Source organism: Pseudorca crassidens, chromosome 10 (genome assembly GCF_039906515.1).
Source record: "Pseudorca crassidens isolate mPseCra1 chromosome 10, mPseCra1.hap1, whole genome shotgun sequence".
Classification (NCBI taxonomy): Eukaryota; Metazoa; Chordata; class Mammalia; order Artiodactyla; family Delphinidae; genus Pseudorca; species Pseudorca crassidens.
In genome coordinates, this window is record NC_090305.1 from 101,367,589 (window position 1) to 101,390,657 (window position 23,069).

The 23,069-nt window shown below is 42.9% G+C and overlaps 1 pseudogene; it reads right to left on the reverse strand.

Moving 5' to 3' along the window:
* Positions 1-6,919: 6,919 nt before the first annotated feature.
* On the reverse strand, positions 6,920-13,334 carry LOC137232936 (store-operated calcium entry-associated regulatory factor pseudogene; annotated as a pseudogene).
* Positions 13,335-23,069: the final 9,735 nt, after the last annotated feature.

Sequence of the window (23,069 nt, forward strand, 5' to 3'; positions counted from 1 at the left end):
TGCTCAGCTAGAAGATAATCAAGGCCTAGCCTGTTAGCAAGAACAGCTGTGGCCAGAGAATTTAAGAATTTTTGTGGGGCAGCTATTGCTTTAGCTGCAGATTCTACAAAATCTTCAAAAGTTAAGGAGAGGTTTCTGATCATAGCTTTGCTTGCATTTACTCTGAGCAAGGGGAGGAGTGATCTACCAAAGGAAGCTAATTTTGAATCACGAATGCCTCCTGGTAATTGCCGTTTGAGTCTGTGGCTCAGGCCTAGAAAGTGACAGCCAGGTCAGTAAAATTTAAGAGTCGGTAGACTACACAGGAGGTTTTATTCTACTTACCTGTGCCTTGGGTTCCTTTCCTTATACACAGCCTGGATGCAAGGTTCTCTGGGTTTGAGGTTGTTAACCAGAGACAAGGAAATGGACTCCCAAGGTCAGAGAGTCTGACACAATAGAGACGGGGATGAGTTTTGCTTTTTGTGGTGGTTTTTTTTTTTTTTTTTTGAGAAACTGAGGTGTTGGAAATCAGGAAGACATTTGTGACAGGCAGAAAGAACTACAGGATCACCAGCATCAAAGCAAATCCAACAGTCATTTTATCCTCATTTACAGTGGCCTGAGATATGTGAACAGTAAACTTTTCAGGCCAGAGCAAGGAAAAAGGTGGACAAAGGAATCATAAAGAGCCTCATGGTGTAAGAATTAAGAAAAGAATGGTCAGAAAGGGAAGGAGGAATGGAAGGAAACGTGCTTGATCCCCTTGATCTGATGTTTTGGGAGGAAGCAGTCTACCTCAGTGTTGACTACTTCTCTTCCTACTCAATTTGATTTTGAGGTCTCTGGCATTTACACAAGACCAGATGTCAGATGGGGTCTTCTTCAGCTGTGAAATATGTCCCAAAGTTTCAACACCTCGTAATTTGGCTGTAGTGTCAGGGGTGAAGAATACTTGGTAGGGTCCTTTCCATGAATCTCACTTTTACAAAAGCATCAGAGTAGGACAATAACTGCCTGTAAATGACAAAAGATTTTAATAATGGCGATAGTTAAAGATCTGATTAGAGTTCATTATAATGCAATAGAAATTTGGTTATTTCTGAGACATACAATATTGTAAGATAACTAGAATTATGACTGATAACATTCCAGGACACGTCAGAATTTTAGGAATTTCATATAATTTCTGGAACACTTATAACTTATACCTTTATGAGTACATCATAAAGAAGGCTTGGTATTACTTTTTATTTAACAATGCTTCCCATATAATTTAACATATTAAATAAGCCTAATTAGCTCAACATCTTCTTTTTTATCAATATAAGGAGAGAGACCACATCTTCTGAGATGTTCCAGGGATCCTCTGGAAAAATCCCTAAGTTACTTCTAAGTCAAAAAGACTTCATTTGGAATTTGACAAAGTTGGTAAATAAATATAGAAAGTTTTTGACCCTTGACTAAATAAAGATCGTCATGAAACAACGCTTAGATATTTAACTAAAGTGACAGTGAAAGATTTCCAAGGCATATACAAAAGGTTACATAGTAAGCAAAACTTAGCTCTTTTACAATTGAGAAAACTCAGTTTTCTTAAATATTCAAAGACCTAAGACAACATGAAGCACAGGAAATTATTTTGGTAAGACATAAAATCTTTGCTTTCTAGGCAGATTACTCAAAAGGTAAAGAAAAACCTTTCACAATATCATTCTTATCAAAAGCAGACCAAAAGTCAGAAAAAAAACAAAACAACTTTGAAAGAGAAAACCAAATTCTGATTTTGTACCAGTGTACTTTTGATATAAAAACTCCCTTTTTTAATTAATTCATTCCAGTCTTAGCTTGACCATGCATAAAATTCCTTTCCTAAGATTCCTTTTCCACAAAACTTCCACAAGTTTTTTTTTAATACCCCTTCAGATTTTGTCCTATGTTTTTACTCTTTCTCGTCCTGGATCAGTCATTTTGCTTTCTTTACCTAATTTCCATAAACACTTGTTTCCTTTCATCCTTATTATTTCTAAGTAGTTTTAAGTACATATATTGATTAGAATTCTTAAGTCTAAGAACCTTTAATTTCTAGGGAAAACTAAGAAGTAAGCAATTGTAGACTGTCTCTTACACTAGCGTTCTTTAGATTGGCAAATGGATGAATACATGAATTACCTCTAGAAGCACATGCTTTCTCACAGTACCATATTTTAAATGTGGAAGAAGACATGTTTACTGGTAGACCCAAATAGCGTTAGTTCCTCTGATAAAAAGCTAAAAGTGGATAAATCTATATTCAGTAATGAATGCTCTGTATTTGGAAATGATCTAGATTTTCAATGAATTTCCATCATTTAAGTTAACTTATCAAAACTTTAAAGTTTCAGTTTATAAAACTACTTGGCAAACTATTTTTTAGTAGACATACTTTTACACATAGTTATTGCTGAAAGTTCACCTGAAAACTTTTATCTCATTTATATCTGTCTACATCAGTTGTTCTTAACAATTATGTTTTAACTATCCACGAAAACTTCTCGGGACATTGGACAAAGTCTGCTGTCATCCCAAGCTATTTTCCTTGCTGACAAATTCTGTAACAAAGATAACATGAGCTTATTTGACTTTAGTAAACTTAAGTAGAATAAAAGCTTTATATTTAATGCTGATAAGTCTAAAGACAGGCCTCTTTTAATTAAACCAAAAAATTTAAACTAGCTTTTATTTACTAAAGATTTATCCTAAATCATGTTAAGTTGAAAAACATTTGGGTTAATTTCTATATTTTTGAGAGTCTAGAAGCATGTATTTTCCTTTAAGTGAATTAAAGTTCTTTTACAAATTGCTCTTAGCAATGCCACGCAAAGGTAGAAAAATATCACACAGCTACAACATACATTCATAGACATACATAAACATTTAGACAAATGCAAGCAGAGATCTTATAGCTTTAACTTCACATTTTTAGCTGTGAAATGGGTATGATAATGCAAAACTCACTGGCTTATAAAAGAACAGTTGGATTCAAACTTTTTTTTTTTTTTTGGCAGTTGGAATAAGTTAAGTTTACCTGCTAGGATGGCTAAAGGTTTTTTTATTAGTATTTTTAGAGAAGACACTTAAGATTTGTATTCATCCTTGGCAAGTCATCTTATGGAAGCTGTGGACTAGATTTTGGGCAAGGGAGCTTCTCTGGAAGTTTGTATTTGTATTTTTTTAAAAAAAGATTTATTTATTCATTTATTTTTGGCTGCATTGGGTTTTAGTTGTGGCATGCGAGATCTTTATTGAGGCATGTGGGATCTTTTGTTGTGGTGCGTGGGCTCTTCGTTGTGGCGCACAGGCTTCTCTCTAGTTGTGGCGTGTGGGTTTTCTCTTCTCTAGTTGTAGTGCACAGACTCCAGGGCACATGGGCTCTGTAGTTTGCAGCCTGTAGGCTCTAGTTGAGATGCGCCAACTCAGTAGCTGTGGTGTGCAGGCTCAGTAGTTGTGGCACGTGAGCTTAGTTGCCCTGCAGCATGTTAGTTCCTTGACCAGGGATCGAACCTGCGTTCCCTGCATTGCTAGGTGGATTCTTTACCGCTGGACCACCAGGGAAGTCCCTGGCAGTTTGTGGTTTTAAAAATCCTCTTTCTTTCTTTTTTTCAATCTTAGGAATTGGAGATGGTAAGGATAAGTGGACTTTGAATTGTTTCCAGAGCTGCGTTTCTGGTTTTGCAAAAATTTGAAAGCTAAGGACTTTTAATTCTTCAAAGAATGGGCTGTAGCCTAAATGATATCTAGGGGCTGATCTCTCCTTCCAGCTATATTATCTTCAATTTGCTTCTTTATATCAGGGAGAAGTAAGATGGAAATTCAGTGAGTTCTATGTTCTGGGTATAGGGCTGTTTGTCTTTGGAATGTTTTAGTAAATTTTTCCATAAGGGCTTCAGAAGGTTTTACTTTCTCTCTAGATACATTTAGCTTAAGGGAAGACGCCTAAACAAAGTTCCTATCAGGCTCTGAATATTAGCTTCCAATTTGGCCAACTTCTGACAATAGAGCTACATTAAAAATCTTTTCAAATATCTTGCCAGGTTTCAGCTGGGACAAACAGTAAATATTTCTGGCAGTATTGAACAATCCCGTGGATACAAGAGGCATCCTCAAAGAGGGTGCAAAATACAATACTCTCCCAAGGTCTAGAGCCACTCCCAAAGGGAGCCAAGAGAAAGAAGGACCTAGGCACTTCCCTGGAGGGCTGGCAATGGACACTAGCCACAAACGTTCAACCCACATTTCTGTCTGGCCATATTTTGAGGCCCCCAGCCTGGCAGTCACCAAGCCAAGCTGTCAGGACACAAGAGAAGACAAACAAGAAGGTTACAGCTGTCCCTGGGAGAGAAAGGACCAATAACCAATGGGTCTGGATTTGCAAAGGGACAGTGTGAAGGTGTATTTTCCTCTTTCCACCAAGCACTACAGGCAGAGATTCAGGAGAGCTGCTTTTGGTAAGAATTCTCACCCTTCACTGGCTTCTGCCAGTTTTCCCAGGATCCCATCTGCAGGCTCCAGTATCTACCAGAATTTGGCATGGTTTTCCATTAATTTTAATTTTAGTTTCCCTTGGCTATTTAAGGGAATAGCATAGCAGTTTACCAGAAAATCCTTCAGAGACCCATCAACCCTGGGAGTGAACCATTTGGGAGTCCTCCTTCAATGGTAGGTATGTGGGGGCATTCAACTTGATGTGGAAGGATTTGCATAAAACCTTTGAGGAAAATATTTTCCCACTGTCCCAGGTGATTACAAATGAGACATTGACCCACGGGCCAGCATTTTGATGATGGACCCCTAGCAGATTACAGGTTTCTGGCCTTGGGGTGATTGCAGCTTGATGGACCTTTGTTTACAATCCTTTCCAAGTGCTCAGCTATAGTCACAAGTCCAGTCAGGCCAAGGGCCTCCCATCCTTTTTTCTGCCTTTTATCAAACCACTAACCTCAAGAGATAATCCATTTACAAATAAGGCAGCTAGAGCAGGTTGGGTGACATCATTTATCGTATGGAACCCAGAACGCCATAGGAAGAGATCTTCCAGATGGGCTTTAAAGTCCGCTACAGATTTATCTTCCTTTTGTTTGCATGTTTGACTGATCAGTGCAGGCAGGGAAGACTCTAGAAATAGCTTTTAAAAGATCAGTTGCTATTTTGCAAGCTTTTCCTCATCCATAAGGAGACCGTGTTGAAGACTGAGGATCTCAAATGTCATCCTTGGGTCGTGCCGTTCTGCTTCCCGCATCCATTTTTGGGCTTCACCAGGTCCTACCAGCATGTGCACAAGCTGATAAAGACCTGGCAGCCTGGGGTCCTAGGCCTCAATAAGGGCTCTAGATTTTTCCAAAAACTTTTGGGGAATCCTCCCTTGGTTTAGAAAATTCTTTAATCCTTAGTTCGGTCCTTGACCAAGAAGTGAAGAGGATCACCTGCACCCACAGGTGGTCTTATTTTATTTTATTTTTCTGTCATTTTAATGTAAGATTGAACAGACTGCTACAGCAACACTTGAGATTCCACAGAGAACTGCATGATTTTGCTATTAGAAGACATTTGTTGAAGTATTTGAACTTTACCTCTTTAAAAAAATGAATATGGTCTGTCAACAACAGATGAATGAATAAAGAAGACGTGGTGTGTGTGTGTGTGTGTGTGTATATAAAATGTCTACAACAGAATAGCCATAAAAAAGAATGAAATTCTCCCATTTGCAACAATGTGGATGGACCTAGAGAGTATTATACTTAGTGAAATAAGTCAGACAGAGAAAGACAAATTCTGTATGTTATCACGTATATGTGGAATCTAAAAAATAAAACGAATGAATATAACAAAACAAACTCACAGGTATAGAGAACAAGCTAGTGGTTACCAGTGGGGAGAGGGAAGTGGGGAGGGACAAAACAGGGTTAGGAGATTAAGAGGCACAAAATCCTATCTATAAAATAAATAAGCTAGGGAATTGCCTGGCAGTCCAGTGGTTAGGACTCTGTGCTCTCACTGCCGAGGGCCTGGGTTCAGTCCCTGATCAGGGAATTAAGATCCCACAAGCCGTGCTGCGTGCCCATTAATTAATTAATTAATTAAGCTAAAAGGATATATTGTATAGCACTGGGAATATAGCCAATAATTTATAATAACTTGAAATGGAGTATAATATATAAAAATATTGAATCACTCACTATGTTGTATATCTGAAACTAATATAATATTGTAAATCAATATTGTAAAAATGGAAATATTTCAATTTTTAAAATGAAATGGAGGTTTCAAGTGTTGTTTTCAGCACACAAACATTCACAACAATCTTCTAGATAACATATTTTCTACTTTTCCAAAAAAGGTAATTCTCATTTACTAGAACCTCACCCACCACTGAAGAATTCAAAGCTCCTGAGCTCAGAAGTGATCAGAACGCACAGCTGAGTATAATTAGTAGTCCAAAGCTTGGCTTAAATATCTGAAGAACAGGAAACACCCAGTAATAAATACCAAGTATATCAGCATTGTTTCTAGGAGGCAATGACTCATAAACTAAAACCACCTAAGTCTGAAATTTTCTGTACTCAGTGTCTATTGGTATAAAGACTTCATTCTTAATGCTGCTTATGGCATCACAGGTTTTATAAATTAAACAATACATTTTTAGCGTTCCACAGTAATCATCACTTTCAAAAACTGTAATATACATCTGTATGTTACACAAACATATAATTCTCTACATAAGCATTTTGTCATATATCACCTCTTAGCCTCAAATAATACAAAAATCTTTACGGAACGAAACACCACAGAACTTTTGTGTATTCCCTTTCCCCAGTTGTTAGCAGGTAGCACTGCTTTAAAAAGAAAGTGATGAAAAATCAGAAATTTTGCAACCAGTGTTTGACTTCAACTTTTTACTTTATCATCTTCTAGTACCACCATATCCTGCTGCTGTTCTGGGTCTGGTCTCTGAGCTTGAATATGCCAAAGAGCGACCTGTGCCTCCAAGAAGTGGTAAGCAGGGCTCTTCCACGTGCTGGAGTATGAGGGAGGGTGAGACGGGTGGTACCATGAGTCTGAGAAGGGTGTTGCTGCTCTATTGCTGCCAAATATTCTAATATTCCTCCAGTTCCCAAGCCAGTCCAGAACCCTGGTCCTGAATGTTCATTTCCTTGCTGCCCATGCAAGCACTGCCAAAACCAGAGGTTGCACCATGTTGACCTGTGAACTCAGCCTTAAAGCCCACAGGAGGGGCTCCTGCTGAGTTGGTGAACCTCTGATAATGATGGGAATGTGGAGTATACTCAGAATATGGTGGAGGAGAATCTTGACCATCACTAAGGAGCAATATATAAACTCCAAAGTCAATAGCAAGTAGCACCACGATGGTAATCGGTCCACTGATGCCACATGAGTCTGGGGAGTACAACTTCTTATAATAATCAGATAAAGAGTCAAAGCCATGGTTTTCCCTAGACTCTCTCAATTTCTTCAGGCCAGGTTCCATGTGATCTAAGTTATACTCCAAGGTATAGGAGCCTCTTAGTATGTACCTTCAGAGGATTCATAGCTTTTACAGCCTGGCAGTTTTTCCAAATTTGTACTTGATATCTAAATCAGTCTTACATTCCCACTGTACACCGTAACCATCCCACCCTGTGTTGTGACACGGTATGAATTTGGGGGTATAAGCATCCCATCCAGCTACGCCTCCAGTACATTTCACTGTGGGATTGGAGCCGACCCACGAGAAGTGGTGTAGCGGTCCTAGTGGAGGGTAAGAGCTTTTGCATCCCACAACAATATTCTGTCTAAGTCGTTCCAGCCCTGGGCAGGGCCCACGGTCAGCAGAAGTGAAAGGAAGCTGAGGAGAGGGCAGCGTCTGGCTACGTCCAGCCCGCCAGCCTTGGCCAGGGTGCTTGGTGAAGATGGCAGATAAAGAGGGGTGGAGGGGAGTGGCCTGAGTTTGTCATAGTCTTTTATTTTATGTGCATCTTACATCTTTAATTTTTCATTAGCTTTTGGCAGTGACTCTTCTAATGAAACTATTTTGTAGTTTTGAAGCCCTCTGGAGGCTTCTGCATGACAACTAAATTAGGTAACCTATTCTGCTTGTTTGATTTGGGAGCCCTTGTTTTAAAGTGCATTTCTTAATTGATCTTGTCTTGGAACATTCCTCATAAAGGCCATTATAATTCTAGGTTGTCTTGGTAAGATTCTGCCATTTTTGTGGGTATCCACAGCTCCTGGGACCACAGTTCTTAGACATAAACAAGCGGGTGTGCCAGAAGGTGTGCTCGGTTCTTGGGAATTTCAGGATCCCATTACCCAAACAAATACCTAAGAAGCATGTGCCCCTGGGTCGGGGATTGTGTGGTGTTTTACAGTGTACCTCGCTGCGTGGAAATTTTCTTGAGGATGTTGAGTGACCTAGTGTTACTCTAACCCATTCTGTGATCAACGTATTTTAACACAGGAGTCCTGGAGTTAGGTGGTGAGTGCTCTAACAGCTTTGAAGTACTCAGTCCATGTCCACCAGTGTTGCAGCTTTTGGCTTCTGAGATTCCCATTAGAAATAGCCTTTCCCTCCTGTGCATGTTAACACACCAGCAGTAACCAAAGAGCTGTTACTGTGGACTGGCCAAGAGAAGGCCTGTGTGCACCACCAGCAATTCCAGTGTAGAACCGGAGAAAGGACTGAACCAGCACATCCCCAACAAATGGGGACTGTGGACTGGGATTCCAGTCAAATGGGGCACTGCGGACTAAACCAGCAGCATTTCCCAAAGTGGAACCAGGGACTGGGCCAAGAGCTTGGGACCTGGATTCTAGTAGAACTGTCTGCTAACTCAAGCTGACCTGCCCTGGGCTAGAAAGCCAATTACATCAGTGGCTCAATGCAAAGAGAACATAGCTCTGTACCAAGGAGAACCCTTGGAAATGGCAAGAAAGGCAGAGAACTAAAAGCATTTGTGGGTACCGCTGCCTGTGTTTCTTGTTGCCCCCAAAGTTGTTGGGAGTTTCCTCCAGATCCCATTGCTGCTACAAAATTAAAAAACAAAATTCACCTGAGTAAACTTTAAAGATCTTATTGCCTTTATTCAGTGATTCAGGAACCAGGTGGTGTCGCATCCAGCAGACGGAAAGGGGCTCTGAGGAGCTGTACAAAATGAAAGGCTTTTAAGAAGGGAGCAGGACGAGGAAGTTATACTAGCACAAAGCAATTGGATATGCAAGGTGACCTTCCTTTAGTGGGGGCACAGGCTTCTATCAGGCAGGTTCAGTAGTGCTGACCAGGTCATTCCTGACTGGTTTAAGATTCTATTCCTGGGAGAGTCTGAAATTATAATTAAATTAGGTAGTAAGTCTCAGTTTGGTGACATGGAGCTTAGTATAAGTGACTCCATTTTGGGCCTGTTGTCTCTTTTTTAACACAAATTACCATAAACTCAGTGGCTAAAAACAACACAAATGGATTATCTGACAGTCCTAGAGGTTAGGAGTCTGACGCCATTCTCCCTGGACTAAAATCAGTGTGTGGGCAGGGCTGCGTTTTTTCCTGGAGGATATAGGGGGAATTCATCCCTTTACCTTTTCCAGCTTCTAGAGGCTGCCCACATTCCTTGGTTCAAGGCCCCTTTCCTCTATCTTCAAGGTCAGCAATGTTGCATCTCTCTGACCTAATTCTTACGTTCTTTTAAGAACTCATGTGATTGGGTTGGACCCACCCAGATAATCTAGAAGAATCTCTTCATCTCAAAATCCTTAATTAAATCACATCTACAAAAGCCCTTTTGCCACATAACATAACTTACTGTCAGGTACAGGGTTTAGGATGTGGACATTGTGTGGGACCATTGCTCTTCCTACCACAGTGCTTCATTGTTACTTTAAAAGAACTGCCCAGGGCTTCCGTGGTGGCGCAGTGGTTGGGAGTCCGCCTGCCGATGCAGAGGACACGGGTTCGTGCCCCGGTCTGGGAAGATCCCACGTGCCACAGAGTGGCTAGGCCCGTGAGCCATGGCCGCTGAGCCTGTGCGTCCGGAGCCTGTGCTCTGCAACGGGAGAGGCCACAACAGTGAGAGGCCCGCGTACCGCAAAAAAACAAACCAAAAAAAAACAACAAAAAAACTGCCCAGACTTCTCCTTCAGGGTCTCTACCTTCACTAACAAGTGATAGGATATAGTTTAATGCACCCATCTGACAGATGAGAAAACTGAAGCCCTGGGAGAAAGGGGCATTTATTAAGTACCTACTGCATGCCAGGCCCTGTGCTAAGAGCCTCACATGGCTTGTCTCCCTTAATTCTCCAAACAACCAGAGAGGGATGTATAATACTATTGTATATACAATACGGCTGAAGGACTCTGCAGCTGCAAGGGACAGAAAACCCAGCAGAAACTGGCTTTAGCAAAAAACAGTGATTAAAAACCCTGAGGCTGATCTTCAGGCCCAGCTGGATCCAGGCGTTCAATGGATGTTATCAAGAACCTTTGTCTCAGGACTTCCCTGATGGCACGGTGGTTAAGAATCCACCTGCCAATGCAAGGGACATGGGTTCGAGCCCTGGTCTGGGAAGATCTCATATGTTGCAGAGCAGCTGAGTCCGTGCACCACAACTACTGAGCCTGTGCTCTAGAGCCCGTGAGCCACAACTACTGAGCCCATGTGCCACAACTACGGAAGCCCGCGTGCCTAAAGCCTGTGCTCCGCAACAAGGGAAGCACCACAATGAGAAGCCCGTGCACCGCAATGAAGAGTAGCCCCTGCTCACCTCAGCAAGAGAAAGCCCGTGTGCAGCAATGAAGACCCAACACAGCCAAAAATAAATAAATAAATTTTAAAAAATGCTTAAAAAAAAAAAAGAACCTTTGTCTCTTCATCTCCTGGCTCTGTGTCGGCTTCTTTCTCAATCATGTTCTCCTTTTGTGGAGGCAAAATGACCATGAGCAGCTCTGAGCAGAAACCCTAATCTCTCTGAAATCCCTGGGGAAAGAGACCTTCCGGTTTTTCAACTTCCAACAGAAGCCCTGGAGTGTCATTGAGCCCCCAGGGGTCTAGCATCCATATCTGAACTATCAAGGAGGGTGTGAGGGTAGAATGTGCTCATAGGCTAGGGCTGAAATACATGCCCAACTTGAAGCCTGGAGGTTAAGGCCAATCTTTCCCAAAGACAGGGCTTGGGTGTGCAGGGGTTTCTCCCCAGGGAAAGCAGGTGCTATTATAGAAGTGACGATGCACATATGTAAAGGAGTTAAGAAGCCAGTGTTGGGGAAAAAGGCTCATTGTCATTATCATACCCATTTTATAGGAGTGGAAACTGAGGCACAAAGTGGTTCAATAAAATGCCCTACATCACGTAGCTGGTAAGTGGCCATGCCAGAACTTGAACCCAGATCCCCTCCCCCTGCATGTGATAGTCCCAGAACTCAGGGCAGGGCCCCTCCATGCTTGGGTCTCTCTCCTACTTTCTCTGAACCCCCAGACTGTGTCAAAAGACACATTTTAGTTGTTAGCTACCGCAAGGTCAGGCTGGGATATTTCTGTCTGTGCCCTGACATTTTAGACCTCGAAGTTCCTCCTCACCTGCAGAGGCACCTCTAATACAGGGAGGAAACAGGTGCTCAGGCACCCGACCACTGGCCCCTTTCAAGTCCTCCTCTGTGATGGCAAATTCCACTAGGGCTCCATACCATCTTACCAGGATTCCAAACAAAAGACACAGCTTACTGGCAAAGGCACCACCTTGGCCAAACCATCTTTACAAGGAAAAAGTGCGGATGAGGGAACAAAGACGATGCTCGTAAAAGAGATAGTCTCCTGGGAGATGCAAGAAACAGCTGAGAGGAAAGAATTGAGGCTTTGTGGGGCAGTTCCTGGAACGGGGGCCAGAAACCGACAGGATGAGGGCCTCTTCCCAGAGGGTAAAGAAGTTCATTAGGCTAAACAAGCCAGACCCCCTAGTGCAGGTGGTTACCGTAGGAAATCTGCTCCCCCAGGGGTGACAGGACCAAATACATGACATCATTCCAGAGGAGACAAGCGGCAAAGAGTCAGTGCTTATCAGGGGCTTACTGTGTGCTGAGCACCTCACGTGATGAGGCTCTTCATCTTCCTAATCACCGTTCTGAGCAAGCACATTAATTTACACATTTTTACAGAGGGAGAATCTGAGGCTCAGAGAGGTAAAGCAACTTGATCAAGAGCACACAGCCATCAGATGACAGAGCTAGAGTGAAACCCAGGTGTGTCTGACTCTAAAGTCACTGCTCTTTCCTCCCATGACGTACACTATTAGAGGAAGTGTGGACATCCCAGGAACATTTCCCACTCACTGTTTCTGGAAAGCCCCAGCAAAAGCAGAGTCTTGGGTTGGATGGACCAGGTGGTGGTACCTAGTGGTCAATTCTCAATTTCTTAGAAGCACAAAATAGAGAAATGTTAAGGGGAGGAGTTGATACAGATGACCAGAGGCTCAGGTAGGTGTGCATGAAGATCTTCTAGGTACATGGAAGGAAGGCGAAATTATGTGGCAAGGCAGTAAGGCCAGATGGTAGGCAGCCACTGCCCCAGGTCCCTAAAGGGTCCCCCACACTGCTCCAGCTACCTTCCTTGGGAACCCCAAACTTTCCTGTGATCCAGGAATAAAAGGGGGTCTTCAGGACACAGCTGCTCTGCCAACTTCCGGCTGTTGTGTTTCTTTTTTTTTTTTTTTTTAATTTATTGTATTGAAGTATAGTTGATTTACAATGTTGTGTTAATTTCTGCTGTACAGCAAAGTGATTCATATATATATATACATACACACATTCTTTTTCATATTCTTTTCCATTATGGTTTATCAGAGGATATTGAATATAGTTCCCTGTGCTATACAGTACGACCTTGTTGTTTATCCATTCTATATACAATAGTTTGCATCTGCTAAGTGTTTCTTTGTATTGCTCATGCTTAGATACATAGATATTGGGGTCTCACTCTGCCCTGATCCCTAAAACATGTTGAATCTGCAGTAGGCAGAGCGTACACATTTATGGTACTGGGTACACTTTCTCACGCAGCTAAGAAATAGTTACTGTTTCTTCACTGCCTATTGTGTGAACTCACAAAAGCCCTGGGCAACGGGTATTTTACCCCTAGAGTAGTTGCTGTTGGGGTCCCAGCACCAGTAGGTCTCCGTCGCCAGGCCAGCATGTCCACTCTCCAGCACGTTGACTGCCAAGAGCTCACAGCCACCCCCCTTCTCCAGAGAATTGCCGTCTGTTGACAGGAACCTCACCAGGTGGTTACGTCCTTTCAAGAGCACCGCACAGTCAATGCTGACATGGGGATGCATCTGGAGTGGGTAACAACTCTGTGACATGAACAACCCACAGCCCACAGTGGATCAGGCTAAGGCTGGACCTTACCTGTGGCCACTTCCCCACTTGGCTCCCCGCTTCCCTATCCTGTTTCCCTCACTCCTTAAAGCTTTTTCCTAAGTGCTCTTCCTCAATAAATCACCCAATGTCCTAAGATACCCCCACCCTATTTTACAGAACAGGAAACTGAGGCTTAAATAGGATGCCCCCCCCACCCCAGCTTAGTCTGTCCCCAAAGTTCAAGCCCTTTCTGTTCCTTCATCCTGCCTGGACAGAATGGACAGCAGACAGATCAGGAGAGGAAACCCCAAGTCCTGGCAGGGATGGGCAGCTTCTCCTCCCCCAGCTGCAGCCCAGGCTTCCTCGGGCAGAGCGCCGTTCCTGTTTCCCTCCCCCGCACTGAGTCATCACCCATGCAGAGCCGTGAGAAATCATGGAGCAGGACTGGGCGGGCAGCAGGCACTTGAAATGAGATTTCTCAGAAGCCTCCGTCCAGCTCTGCTCAGGAAAGCGGGGGCTGTGCAGGATGTTCCTCCCCACACTTGGTTGCTTCAGGATCGGAGGCAGGGAGACCCAGAGGCTGCTGTGCCTCCACCTGAGCCTCTCCTCAGAGACAAACTCTCCAAGGTGTTTCAGGAAGCTCGGTTGACTCAGCCACCAAAGCTGCACAGCAGGGTAACGGGAGACAGTGTCCCCAGAACATGCAGCAAAGGCTGAGCCACACACCCCTGCATGTCCCCAGGGCCCAGAACATCAGAGGCAAACTCTTGAGCCCTGAATCCCTGCTTCTTCCCATTTGGCTCCAGACACCCTCCCTCCAGTCACAACTTCTGGCTCTCAGCTTTTTCATTTCTTTTAATTGAAGTCAAATTTACATACACTGAAATGTACCAGTCTTGGGTGTGCCAATAAGTGAATTTGGATAAATGTGTACCTGTGTAATGAACACACTTCTCAGCATATAGAACATTTCCATCACCCCAGAAGGTTTTTCGTGTTCCTTTCTGATTAACCCCTGTAGGCAATCACTGTTCTGATTTCTATCACCATGAATTCGATGTACCTGTTCTTGAACATCTTATGAATGGAACCACACAGTATGTACTTTTGGGGGTCTGGCATCTTTCACTCAACATCTTATCTGTGAAATTCGTCCATGCTGGGCAGGCAGCAGTCGTGACTCCCGTCTTTTACTGAGTGGTATTTCATCGTGTGAATACAGCGCAATTATTCCTCCATTGTCCTGTTGAGGGACGTTTGGGTTGTTTCTACTTTTTGGCTATTATGAATAAGACTGCTATGAACATTCTTGAATAACGCTGTGGACATATGTTTTCATTTCCCGTGGATTAATAACTAGGAGAAGAATCGGTGGGTCATGGAAGTGGCATTGCTAACTTTCTAGGAAACTAACAAACTGTTCTCTAAAGTGGACATATCATCCTACACTCCCACCAGCAATATTTGACATTTTGAGCTGCTTTATAGCGTCACAAACATTTGGCTTTTCAGTGCTTTTAATTTTAGAAATGGCGTTTCCCTGTTGACTTTTGAAGTCAAGCACTTCTGCACATGCTCATTGGCCATTGGTATATATTATGCTGTGAAGCATCTATTCAAGTCTTTTGCCTATTTTTATTTATTTATTTTTTAAATAAATAAATTTATTTATTTATTTTTGGCTGTGTTGGGTCGTTGGGTCTTCGCTGCTGCACACGGGCTTTCTCTGGTTGCGGCGAGTGGGGGCTACTCTTCGATGCGGTGCGCAGGCTTCTCATTGTGGTGGCTTCTCTTGTTGCAGAACATGGGCTCTATGTACACAGGCTTCAGTAGTTGTGGCACGTGGGCTCAGTAGTTGTGGCTTATGGACTTAGTTGCTCCACGGCATGTGGGATCTTCCTGGACCAGGACTTGAATCTGTGTCCCCTGCATTGCCAGGCGGATTATTAACCACTGCACCACCAGGGAATTCCCTTGCCTACTTTTTAAAAATGTGTTTATTTTTATTTTTGTTAACTATTTTTCCATTTATAAATAGGAGAGAAATATTCTGCAAATCACCCTTTCTTAGAGAGGAATGATTAGAAATCAACTCATTTGTGCTGTTGAGACACGCGTAGGTAGTTCCAAAGTGTTCCTCTTATTCTGTAGCTAAGGTCTCTTGCTAGGGGATTTCCAGCTATTGGGAGATGGAACCTCTCAGGAGATTCTCTTGCAGTGAGGATGGAGGTTATGATGCATCCTTGGTTGGTACTATTACATCTTAAATCTCTGTAGAGAATACTGGATTCCACATTGTCCATGCACTTCTTTCTAGTTCATTGATTAAATATATTAATATTAGGTTAATCAAATTTATAAAAATTGAATCAGTCATATTCTGTTGAGATAACTTAATTAAGCTCTTGGTTTCCTATCAAGCATCCATTTTCCCCTTCTTTCCTAATTCTTACTACGTTCGATATCCACTCCTTCCCCACCCAGCCAACTGCTGGACCCCAAGATCCAGACTGGACCTCAGTGGTCTGAAAGTAATCCTATCCCTGTTTGCATTGATTGCCTTAGGATGAGCACATGAGCCAATTCTGACTGTGAGCTGTGAGGGCATGTCTGTTGGGGGCTTTGGGGGAAGTTTCCCCTTTCTTAAGAGAAAACTTTTAAGAAGATGAGCTCTCTTTTTTGCCTTGGATGGTGCTTTGTGAGGTGATGCCCGGAGTAACTTGAGATATCTTACTACCAGCCTGAAGAAAATCTGACACTGAGGGCTACGAGCAGAGAGATTTAACAAGTCAGGATTCATGATACCAACATTCAGTTACTGGATCAATGAATCCTGAAGGCTCCTTCTGCCTCTGGACTCCAAGTTTCACGAGCCAGTAAACTTGCTGATTAAATTAGTGGAGGTTGTATTTCTGTTATCCGCAGCTAAAAGGGTCCTAATACAAGTGCTGGGTATACATGCTGTTCTTTTAATTGTTTTTATTAAACTATATAACATTTAAAGTACACAATCAGTGTTTTCAGTATATTCACAAGGTTGTGCAACTATCCCCAATATTTAATTCCAGAACATTTTCATCATCCAAAAGGAAACCTGTACCCACTAGCAGTCATTCCAAACTCGCCTCTCCCACAGCTCCTGGCAACTGTTAATCTACTCTCGGAATCTGAATTTGCGTATTCTGGCATATATGTGTATGTATGTATATATATATATATGTAAAATCATACAATAAGTGACATTTTCTATCTGGCTTCTTTTACTTGGCGTAATATTTTCAAGGTTCATCCATGTTGAGCGTGTGTAAGTACTTCACTCCTTTTTATGACTGAATAATATTCTTTTGCATGGATATACCACATTTTGTTTATCAGTTCATCAGTTGCTGAACATTTGGGTTGTTTCCACTCTTTGGCTTTTTTGAATAATGCTGTTATGAACATTTGTGTAAAGGTTTTCTTGTGAACATACGTTTTCAGGTCTTGGGCATATACCTAGGAGTGAAATCTTTGGGTTTTGTGGTAATTCTGTGTTTAACTTTTGGAGGAATTGCCACTCTGTTTTCTATAGCAGCTGCCCCACTTCCATTCCAACTAGAAATGTATAAGAGTTCCAGGTTCCCCACATCCTTGTCAACACTTGCTGTTGCTGGTTTTTCCTCTTTTATTATAGTCGTCATAATTGATGTGGAATGGTATCTCATTGTGGTTTTGATTTGCATTTCCCAAATGTTGAACATTGTTTCATGTGCTTATTGGCCATTTTTATATTTTCTTCGGAGAAATGTCTATTCAGTCCTTTGTCCATTTTTAAACTGGATTATTTGTCTTTTACTGTTGAGTTCTAAGAGTTTTTATGTATTTTGAACATTAGACCCTTTATTAGATATACGATTTGCAAATATTTTGTCCCTTTCTGTGCATTGTCTTTTCACTTCCTTGATGGTGTTCTTTGAAGCACAAAAGGGTTTAATTTTGATAAAGTCCAATTTATTTTTTTCTTTTTTTGCTTGTGCTTTTTGTGTCATATCTAAGAAACTGTTGTCTAATCCAAGGTCACTAAAATTAACACCTATGTTCTGTCTAAGAGTTTTCCAGTTTTAGCTCTTACATGTGTGTCTATGATTCATTTTGCGTGTGGATATCCAGTTCTCCTAGTACCTTTTGTTGAAAAGACTTCTCTTTTCCTGTTGAATTGTCTTGGCACCCTGTCAGAAATCAATTGGTCACAAAGACAGAGGTTTATTTTTGGACTGTCAATTCTATTCCAAATGTATGTCTACCCTATGCCAGCACCACAGTCTTGATTACTTGATAGGTTTGAATTAAGTTTTGAAGTTAGGAAGTTTGATTCTTCCCAACTTTGTTATTCTTTTTCAAGATTGTTTGGACTGTTCTGGGTCTCTCGCATTTCCATATGAATTTTAGGATCAGCTTGTTATTTTCTGCAAAAAAAAAAAAAAAAAGGCAACTATAATTTTGATAGGGAATGCAATGAATCCATAGATAAATTTGGGCAGTATTGCCATCATAAGAGTATTAAGTGTTCCAGTCCATGAACACAAATGTCTTTCCATTTATCTACGTCTTTGGTCACTTTCAAAGGTGCTTTGTAATTTTCAATGTAAAAGAAGTCTTTCACCTCTTTTGTTAAATTTATTTCTAAGTATTTTAATCTTTTGGTTGTAAATGGAATTGTTTTCTTAATTTCACTTCTGGCCCATTCATTGCTAGTCCACAGAAATACAGCTGATTTTCAGATACAGATCCTGTGTCCTGCAACCTTCCTGAATTTAATTATTAGCTCTAATAATTCCTTCCTTCTTTCCTTCCTTCCTCTTTCCTTCTGCTTGCTTTTGGTTCAGTTGGCTCTTCTTTTTCTAGTTTCTTAAGGTGTAAAGTTAGGTTATTGATTTGAGATCTTTCTCCTTTTTTGTAGGTATTTACAGCTATGATGATTTCTAATTTTATTCCACTGTGGCCAGAGGACATGTTTTATATGATTTTCAATCTTTTAAAAGTGTATAAAGACTTGTTTTAAGGCCTACTATGGTCCAACTTTGTGCTGTTTTTTGAGATTCAAAGAAAAAAATATGTTGAAAATAAAAAGATGGGAAAGGCTCTATCATGCAAACCATAATCAAAACAGCTTGAGTGGCTATACTAATATGAGAAAAAAATAGACTTTAAGAAGAAACCTGTTAGTAGAGACAAAGGACATTTTATAATAATAAAAGGGTCAATGCATCAAGAAGATGTAACGATTATAAACATATATGTACCTAACAAGAGAGTCCTAAAATACATGAAGCAAAAACTGACGGAATTGAAGGGAGAAACAGAAAACTCAGTAATGTCAGAGACTTCAATACCATGCTTTGAATAACTTGTATTTACCTAATAACAAATGATGTGGAGCATCTTTTCACGTGCTGAGTTAACATCCGTCTGGGAGCTTTGAGCTGGCTCTTGCCTGTCCTTGGGGAGCTCTTCCTAGGTATCTTCACAGCTCACTCCATCACTTCCTCAGGGCTTCATTTAGATGGGTCTTCTCTGTAAGGCCTCCTCTAGAAACAGTCTAAATTTCAACACCCTTTCCAAATCATTCCTATTTCCTTCCTTTTTTTTCTTAAATCCCTATCACCTCTCACAAACATACGATGCCCTGGCATTGCATTATTCCTCTTGAATTTCTATTATCTCACTAGCCAGCTCTGAAAACAATCCCAGTACAGTGTGTTATTATTACCATCGTCATCACCACCCGCTGTTCAGACCTGGATTATAACCTGGGCATGTGGTGCTGTCATTATCCCCATGTCTGTCTCCTTCATGAGACTGGGTGCTCTTCAAGGGCTGGGTGTGCCCAGAGCTGTCCGAGCTAAGTGCCCCCCAGTGCCCAGGACAGGGTGTGACACAGCCAAGGACCCTCTGAGTGTTTGCTTCGTGAAGCCAGGAGGCCCTGTTCTGGCACCAGGTAGGGACCGTGAATCAGCCAGACCAAAATGAAATTGGGAGGTGAAACCTTTCTGTGAACCTCTGGACTTGACATGGCTGCGCTCAGGGCAGAGAGAGGAAGGCTCTGATGGTCCCCCAGGCTCACTGCTCAGGCCCCGAACAGAGAGGTCAGGACTGCCGGGAAGTGCAGGAGAAAGACACAGGGTCTGGGACCCAAGCAGAGCTGGGTTTGAGTCCAGCACTGACACCATTTATGTGACTTTCGACAAGTCCCTTCATCTCCATGAGCCTTGTTGCCTCATCTGTAAAGTGAGCACAACAGTACTTACCTCAGAGAGTGGTCGTGTGCATTGGGGCACCTCTAAGGCACCTGACACAAAATAGATGCTGAACACATGACTATAATAACAGGTAAAGTTTACTGAGCGCTTCCTGCGTCCAGGCATTACACACAGCTCTGTACAAGCACAATCTCATTTAACCGTCACAATGTCCTCCATCAGGGAGTATCATCCCCATTTTACAGATGAGGAAAATAAGGCTTAGGGAAGCAGCGTGATTTTGCCCCAAGTGACCCAACTAATTAGTTACAGAGCAAACTTGAAACACAAACCTGTCCAGCTCAGAATTTGTGCTCTTGGCTGATGCTACATTGTTCACCTGGGCTCTCCTCACTCTCCCCCTTTCCCCTTTCTCAGGGTTCCCTTCTCCCCTCCTTCCCCTCAAGGAGCAGGAGACAGCACTACGTAGAGGTCAGGAACCTGGGAACTGAAGATGAGCAAGTCTGTGTCCACATCCCAGCCCTGTCATTTATTGGCTGTGTGGCGTCGAGCAGGTCACTGGCGCACTTTGAGCCTTAGTTTCTGTGCTGGTTTCCTAGGGCTGCTGTAACGAATTCCCACAAACTCGGTGGCTTAAAGCAACATAAATTTGTTATCTCGCAGCCTGTAGCTCAGAAGTCCAGGGGGCTCAGCTGGCTATTCTGCTTAGAGTCTCACAGGCTGAAATAGAGGTGTCGGCCAGCCCAGGCCCTTACCTGGAGGCTCTGGGAAAGAACACGCTTCCAAGTAGAGTCAGCTTGTAGGCAGAATCCAGATCCTGTGACTGTAGGACCGAGGCCCCGTTTCCTTGCCAGTGGTCACCTGGGAGCTAGTCTCTGCTCCTGGGGCCACCCACATTCCTTCTCATGCAGGTCAAGTCTTTCTCATGCTTTGATGAAACCCTCCAGCTTCTCCTGTGGTTCCTTTCCTATTCCAACCAGGGAAAGTCTGCTTTTAATGGTTCATGTCATTAGATTGAGTCCACCAGGATAATCTCCCTGTTTTAGGGTCTGTAAATTTAATTACATCTGCAAAGTCCCTTTGCCATGTAACATAACATATTGTCATATTCATGATGGGATTAGACCGTTGACATCTGTGGATGGGGCTGGGGTGGTGCATTCTGGCGACCGACCGACCCGCAGTTTCCTTTCCTTTGTTCATTCATTCGACAAGTGTTCATTAGCTTTGTAGCAGACACCATTGGTGCCTTCAATACATGCCCACCCCAGCTTCCTGCTGCCGCCACCTGCATCACCTGGTTGGAGGCTTTCTCCAGCTGTCAGAGTAACTTTGCAGAGCCCATAGAGAAAGACAGAAGTGCTGGGGAGTTCATACCCACCCAGGAGCAATCCTCAACCTATAGCTGACGGGAGCTGGTGGATAAATAGCCCGAGTCCATCACTCTTGAGATGCTGTAACTGCACGTGTGTCTTCGCTTGCTCCCAGCAGGCTTCATCTCCAGTTGTCCACGGCGGTCCCTTAATTAATAAAGCACACTTTCTGGGCTGCCTTCCTTTCCCCACCTCATTCCCTACTCCCGGCCTCAGACCTCCCCCAAACTATACTTCTGCTGGTATCCTTGTCTCAGGAAATGCTTCTGGGATAACCAAGACAAGCCCTTGCTATATGACAGGCACTACTCCATGCACCATTATTATCTCTATTTTGCAGATGGGTTAACTGAGGCAGGGAGCAGATATGTAATTTGCCCTCACAGCTAGCATCTAGCAGAGTCAGGATTTGAACCTGGGCAGTCAGGTACAGGGCCCCTGCTGTTATAAACTAGACCATACCGACTTTCTCCTTAGCCATAAATTGGGAGCAATATTCCCTGACTCATAGTGTCACTGTGAAGATTAAATGAGATAGTGCTTGTAAAGCCTTAGTTAGCATCCTGAGTCATCATAGTGAGCTGTCAGTAAACGGCAGCTCCAAACCAACAATAACAATAACACGACTGACAGTAATAATAATAATTGCTCAAACCCAACTCTGAGGCCAAAGGGAGCCTGGTCACTGCAGGCAGATCCATTCTCTGAGAGGGAATAAAGAGCCTGGCTAAGTGCAGAGGAAGGTGGTGGGTGTTGTTATAGCAACTGATGAGCCTTCTTGTGTCCTCACAGCCAAGTGGGCAGCGAAGCAGGGGAGGAAGAAGCTCGTCAAAGGAAGCCAGCAGGAAGCAATGGGGGCAGACCAAGGGAAGACCCCCTCCCAGCCCCATCCTGGCCCAGCCGCTGTGACTTCCATTCCTTGGGTTGAGACTGGTGGGGGCCAGGTAGGCTGCTTCCCTGCTGGGGCTGGGGGCACAGAGATACTCAGAGGCCAGGCAAAGTGGGAAAGCATAGGAAGCCGTAGCCCTTGGGCCCTCAGACCTGAGTAACCAGACAGTAAGCTTTGTGGACCAAGGAATGCAGTCCCTCACCCAGGGCGGAGCGAGTGCTCAGAAGCACTATTCCAAGACCAGAATCTGGCAGCTCTGCATAGGGATGGGTGTGACTCTCGTGGACCCCAACACAAAAGTCTGCTAATGGCTAATGGCGTGAGTTTGGTTTCTTAAGGCGCAAGCAACAGAAACAGACTCAGGCTAACGTAAGGCAGAGGGAATTTGGTGAATTCATATCAGAGGCTCAGAACTTCATGAAGGACCTGCCTGGGACCTGGAGGACCTGCCTGGGACCCATGCAGGATCCAAAGCAACGTCAGAGGGCTGGATGCCGGGACCCTGGGAGTGAGACCAGAGCAAGGGCATTCTGGTCAGTACGCCATCCCCGATGAGTAAAATCCAACCACTTTCATCTCTCTGTCCCTCTGTTAGAGTCTCAGATTCCAAAAGGGTGTGACCAGTGGGCTAGTTGATGGGCCATGGGTCAACGCCCTTTAGCTAGGAGTCCGTGACTTCACTCCCACTAGCTATAGCCAAAAAGTAGAGATAAATCCTCGAAAGGAAATTGTCAGGATTGAAGTTGAGCTCCTTCGTGCCTTCCTTTGTAGATTTGACTTGGGAAACATTCAAATATTTTACGCAATTATGAAACGAAATCAAAGTTAAAAAAAATCACTAAGTAAAAAATAAAATCTAACAAATAAACCTTTGCAAAAGTTGGTGATATAACCGCATAGAGAAGAATTATTTCTTAAAAACAGAGTAATCTGTACATCCCTGGTGGGATATATCCAAAGAGCCCTAAGGACAAAAATAACTGCAAAAAAGAAAAAAAATGTGCTAAGTATCTACCATGTGTCATGTCTGTGTGAGTTGCTATGAAACACTGATGGATAAGGCAGACATCCCTGCCCTCATGGAATTTGTTGTTTTGTGGCCTCCGCTATCCCTATTCCTTTCCAATATCATCCCAGTTTCCTTAAAACTTTTTGACTCTGGAAAATTTTAAACATATACAGAAGTAGACAGGATAGTATAATAAAATC